The following is a 6000-nucleotide window of genomic DNA, read 5'->3' on the forward strand; positions in this document are numbered from 1 at the left end:
TGGGAAATGGGAAAAACCGTAGGAGTTGCAGGTTTGGGGGAGAGGCCCTGGAGCTCAGATGTGGACAAGCTAAGCTGGAGAAGACTATTAATTGTTCGAGTGGAGAAAGCAAGTAGGCAGTTTGGTGTTTGAGCCTGCAGTTAGGGGAGAGCTCCAGACTGGAGCTATCTATGCAGAGCAGTCAGCATATACTTGAACCCAGGACACTGGATGAGATCACCAAGAAAGTGAGCGTAGGGAGACGTGGGTAAGTTTCAAGGACTGAGACCCAAGCATTCCTTTGTTAAAATGTTAGGTAGACCAGGTGCAACCAGCAAACTCAAAACTGTAGGAGACTCCCCAGAATAAACCACCTAGTTTCTTCAGCAAATATACTGCAAAGAGACAGACAGAAATAGACACAGACACACACACACACGGAGGAACTTGAAAAACTTAAGAGATATAACAATTACTTGTAGCATACAGACTCTATTTGCATCTTGATTCAAGCAAACCGTAAAAAACAAAGACTGTGGGACAACTGGGGAAATTTGCACCTCGAGTGGTTATCTTAAGATTTTAAAGAAATACTGTTGATAACAGAAATGTGGTTATATTTTTAAAGGAGTACTTATCTTTTAAAGGAGGGATGTTGGTTAACACGCTAGCCCCCATACAGGGAGGGTAAGGGGAGACTGAGGAAGATTGGTAGGGGACAGGTGTAATAAGCAAGGAAACCTACTTACAATGCCTGTCTTTGTTGTTGTTGCCGTTACATATTTTAATGAGGGATTTTTTGTTTTGTTTTGTTAATTTAATTTTTATTTTATATTGTAGAGTTGATTTACAATGTTGTGTTAGTTTCAGGTGTACAGCCAAGTGATTCAGTTATACATACACATATAGCCACTCTTTTTCAGATTCTTTTCTCATAAAGGTTATTACAGAATACTGAGTAGAGTTCCCTGTGCTATACAGTAAGCTTGTCTTGAGGGGCCGCAAGATCCCCACCCCCGCCCCCCAGAATATAGAAAGTTTATAGAGGCCTTAATGGAGCTCAGTCATGTATACTGTCCAGACCATCTCAAGAACACACTGCTCTCTCAAGGCTGCGTCCTTGAAAACGCTCCCACTGTGGGAATAGTGAGCAGAATGTACGTTCCAAGGACGGGGGAGGGGTGAGGAGGCTCTGATTCCCAAGTTCAGCTCCAGGGTCAACAGGCGGTCACGTCCTCTCGATGACCTCCTACAAGGGGCTCGCAAACTACAAGCCAAGGGCCAAATTCAAAGGCTACCTGGTTCTGTGTGGCTCGTGAGCTAAAAATGGTTTTTACATTTTTAAAGTTTCGAAAAATCAAAAGAACGGCATTCCTTGACACGTGAAAATTTCATGTTTGAAATTTAAACGTTAGTGTCCATAAATACAGTTTTATTGGACTACAGCCATTTCACTCATTTAAGTAGCGTCTACGGCTGCTTGCACACTACAACGGCAGAGCTGGGACGTTGCAACAGAGGCTGTGTGGCCCACGAAGCCGAAAATATTTACTCTCTGTTCCTTTACTGAATAAGTTTGCCAAGCCCACTTTTAGAGCTACACTCATATATTTACAGAAGAAATGTGACATTTGAGATGGTTTCAACATAATACAGGAGGGAGGAAATAGGGATGGATGAAACAAGTTGACAACTGAAGCTGGGTGATGGGTACATAAGGCCCATTATATTCTTGTGTCTACCTTTATATGGGCTTAAAATTTTCCACATAAATGATTTTTTTAAAGAAAAAACAAAACAAAAAAGACTGTTTTTGGGGGCTTCCCTGGTGGTGCAGTGGTTAAGAATCCACCTGCCAATGCCGGGGACACGGGTTCGAGCCCTGGTCCGGGAAGATCCCACATGCTACGGAGCAACTAAGTCCATGCACAATTACTGAGCCTGTGCTCTAGAACCCGCAAGCCACAACTACTGAGCCCAAGTGCTGCAACTACTGAAGCCTGTGTGACTACAGCCCGTGCTCCACAACAAGAGAAGCCGCCGCAATGAGAAGCCTGCGCGCTGCAACGAAGAGTAGCCCCCGCTTGCTGCAACTAGAGAAAGCCCGCGAGCGGCAGTGAAGACCCAACACAGCCAAAAATAAATAAATAAATAAAATTTAAAAATTAAAAAAAAGAGAGAGATACTGTGTTTTTTCATAAAAGAAAGTGGAGAGATAAGGAGGAACTGGGAAAGGGGGCTGAGAGGAGTGGCCAGAGGACTGGTAGGAAAACAGGTGAGGGTGGTGCCTGACTCCCAGGCTCACTTCAGTCACAGGATGCCACCCCCTTGGGAACTTGCACCATAATGCACACCCATGGTTTCTTGAGATTATAGGCGCCCCGGCACCCTCTAATACAGATTCCCCTGCTATTGCCTGGCTTGTTATGCAAATAGATTCTTTATCCCCCAAGGGGACTTCTCAACCAACTTTGGAAACAGGTATGCTCACTTGACCGCCCAGGGCAAAAACAAACTGAAACTTTTGAAACCTCCAGACACCAAAAGCAGCGCATTCTAACAGGTTTTGAGCGAACCTGATCCCAAAGCACTTTGTAGACACATTCTGCTCCATCAATCCCACCCCGCAGGCTGGTATGTTCAACTCTCATAATAACTCTTACTGGTTTGGGGACTTTGGGGAACCTTTGGCCCTTTTTTCTCCCTTCCCTTTGGTCAGCTGCCCTGGGGCATTGGCCTCATTCACAATTCTCCAGTTTCCCAGACAATGAGGCTTCTTGTGCTTATTGCTACAGTCTCCCTATTAACTATACAAGGGGTTTACAATTACTGAAACAGATGCCCCACTTTCTGCTGCACATAAAGTCTTCGTTCCAACGAAACCCCAGCCCATCGCCAGGATGGGATTTGGTTTTAATTAAAAGCCCTTCGGGTCACTCTCTTTCAGGAGCTCGGCCAAGAGGATTAAAAGGACTGAGCTGGGCAATGGCGATTTGGGGGTCGATAGTTTTCTCCACGCACCCCGCCCCTCTTCCCACCTAAAGGCCCTCTCCCAGCAGATGGGTGAAAATCAGGCAACCAAGGACTGCTTTGAAGGAACTCAAAATGAAACCAGCAACAATAACCACAAACCTGAAATGAACATGGTTTCCTAAAAAACTTCCTGCTTTTGGATGAGCAGGGAGGGTTCAGCTTTAAAACCCAGAAAGGTGCAGGCAAAACAGGATGAGCTGGTCACCCAAGGGATGAGAGACATTTCATCTTCCATGAAACTTGCAAAGATGCTAGGAGGTTCCCCCAACGCTGGGGCATCCCATCCCAGACACAAACCAACAATTCAAAAGTACATGAAGTTTTACTGTCTGCAAAGCAGCTCCATTTAAGGTCTGAATCATGGACACATACATACGGACCTACAGACACTATCTTGGAGATTTTCTCCCAGAAACAAAAATCAAAAGAAACACAAGGGCTTCCCTGGTAGCGCAGTGGTTGAGAGTCCGCCTGCTGATGCAGGGGACACGGGTTTGTGCCCTGGTCCGGGAAGATCCCACATGCCGTGGAGCGGCTGGGCCCGTGAGCCATGGCCGCTGAGCCTGCACGTCCGGAGCCTGTGCTCCGCCACGGGAGAGGCCACAACAGTGAGAGGCCCGCGTACCGCAAAAAAAAAAAAAAAAAAAAAAAAAAAAACCCACAAGACTATTTTCATTACTATGAATGCAAAGTGGGCTAACTTGTCTGGTTTGTAGAATACCAGGCTATTTGAACTGGATTTGGATTTTATTTCAAACCATGGCATTAGAACTGCCCGGCTCACAAGGGTTGTAGAACTCAAGGGAATAGGAGCTCTCTGGACTACAGGCATGAGGCCTAAGTGCCAGTCCCAGCTCTGTCACTGATAGCGAGACTCTGGACAGTCATTCCCCTTCCTCTCTTTTAGTCTCAGGAGAGCAAAATGGAAGGCCTGGGATTCTGTGATAAAAGAAGAGACAGGAGGATGCTGGTCTCACTGGGCATCTTCCATCTGCCGGACCAATTCATTTACTCAATCCACCAGCCCTGAAGGTTTACTTTACTTGGTCTCAGAGATGAGTTCAGTGGACATGCAGAGGTCACAGAGCAAGCAAATGGCGGGACTCCCTAGTAATCATAATTGTAGCAACGGTTGAATGAGAGAGAACAAAGCACGTGCCCCTCTATGCACACTGCCTCTCTCAGTCCTTGCAGAATCTTTGAGGCAAATATTACTGTTATTTCTATTTCACAGACGAGGAAACAGGTTCTAAAAGGTCCAGTGACCTGCCCGAGGTCACACAGCTAGTAGGTGGCAGGGCCAGGTCCCAAACCCAGAGCTAAATGATTCCAAGCACATACTGGCTCTGCTCTCCAGCCTCTGCTCAGTAACTCTGAATCTAAAACTCCAGGTGGGAGGTGCCACCTCAGGGATAGAAGCCCCTGTTTTCATTTAAACCACCCATTACTAGCTGTGTGCTCTTCAACAAATTCCTTGACCTCTCTGAGCTTGCATTTCCTCCTCTGTCCCATGGGGATGCCAATAGTACCTCCCTCCGAAAGACTGTATAAACATTTTTAAAGTTCATCAATTTATGCAATGCAGAGTCAGTACTATGCTCTTCCTGAATACTCTCATTTCTTGCTCGCAACAGCCATGAGATAAAATATGTAAACTACGCAAAGAACTTTCCTTATATGTAAAATATGTTAAAAAACCTGAGCCCAGCGTGGGACATATAAACACTCGATGAATAGTAGCTATTATTATTACTGATGCTATTGTTGTTGCTCCTGGTATTATCATTTTCTTCTTCTTACTATTATTAAGTGGCTTCGGATCCCTGTCTTGGAAATTTCCTCCCCACCCCCTCCCATGACGCCGTCGCCCCCGCGAGCCCTTAAAGCCGCTGAATCCGCCATTTGCCCCCTCTCCTTTGTCTGTCACCCGCCGCCCCACGCACACCTTGTGCCCCTTTCCTGCACCGGGCCCGCGTCGAGCTCCTGGCCCCCGCGCGACCCCAGCGCCTGAGCTGCGCCCGCCCGCGTCCCTGCGCCTGGCCCCGCGGGGTCCTCCCCGGCCGCCCGCGCCTCACCTGCGGTGCCCCGCTTGACTGCTCTGAGTCCAGCGCGCGGGCGGTGGGAACCGCGCCCACCTCCCGGCGGCGGCTGCCCGAGTGGAAACCCGGGCACCGAGCGCAGCGGGGGTCACAATCCCGAAGCGTGCAAGACGCAGGCGAAAACGCGCTCTCCCTCGCCCCTCTCCGAGACAGCAGCGAGGAAAGAGGCTGAAGGGCTCTCCAAACACATCCACCAATTACAATGTAGCGACTTTATTTGGATCTGAATTCAAACAAACTATTTTAAAAATGATAGGACAACTGCAGCAATGTAGTCGCTGGATGTTTAATGGTTAGGTTTTTTAGGGGTGACAATTGCAGTATGGCTCTTTTTAAAGAGTCCTTATCTTTTGCAGATATATATTTGCAAACCTGAAATATGATGTCTGGGATTTACGTGGAAATAACGGGGACCAAGGAGTGGCAGGAATCTGGGTGAAACAAACTGGTCATGTGTTGATACTTGCTGCAGCCTGAGCAGGGGTTATTGTTATCTGTTTTCTTCTTTTTCGTGAGCTTGGAATTTTCTGTAATAAAAAGGTTTTTAAAAGAAGAAGATGAAAAGGAAGAAGAGGAAGGGAAAGGGGAAGAAGAACCGTAAAGATATTCAGACCCCTAGGTCAGTAAACATGGCCAAATTTATATAAGGAGAAAAAAATGCTCAGAAGTAAAAAAGTTTGTGCACCAAAATATTTACTGCAGCAGCATTACATATAAATACAGAAAGAAGGGGTGGGGGGCGGTAGGAAAAGATCCAACTTGAGTTCACCATTAAGGAAATGGTTATGTGAACTATGCTACATCAATTTCGTGGGTTATACAGCTATTTAAATGGGTATAATAAAGACTGTACAATAGAAACACAAGGAAATCACTTTATATCCAAAAA

General features: G+C 46.5%; 1 protein-coding gene across 1 annotated transcript in view; it reads right to left on the bottom strand.

Moving 5' to 3' along the window:
• OTOA (otoancorin) overlaps positions 1-5254 on the bottom strand; it is a 71868-nt gene extending 66614 nt beyond the window's left edge. Inside the window, exon 1 of the mRNA XM_067706415.1 lies at positions 5088-5254. The gene's annotated coding sequence lies outside the window, so the exon portion shown is untranslated. The remainder of the gene's footprint in view (positions 1-5087) is intronic.
• Positions 5255-6000: the final 746 nt, after the last annotated feature.

Source organism: Pseudorca crassidens, chromosome 15 (assembly GCF_039906515.1).
Source record: "Pseudorca crassidens isolate mPseCra1 chromosome 15, mPseCra1.hap1, whole genome shotgun sequence".
Lineage (NCBI taxonomy): Eukaryota > Metazoa > Chordata > Mammalia > Artiodactyla > Delphinidae > Pseudorca > Pseudorca crassidens.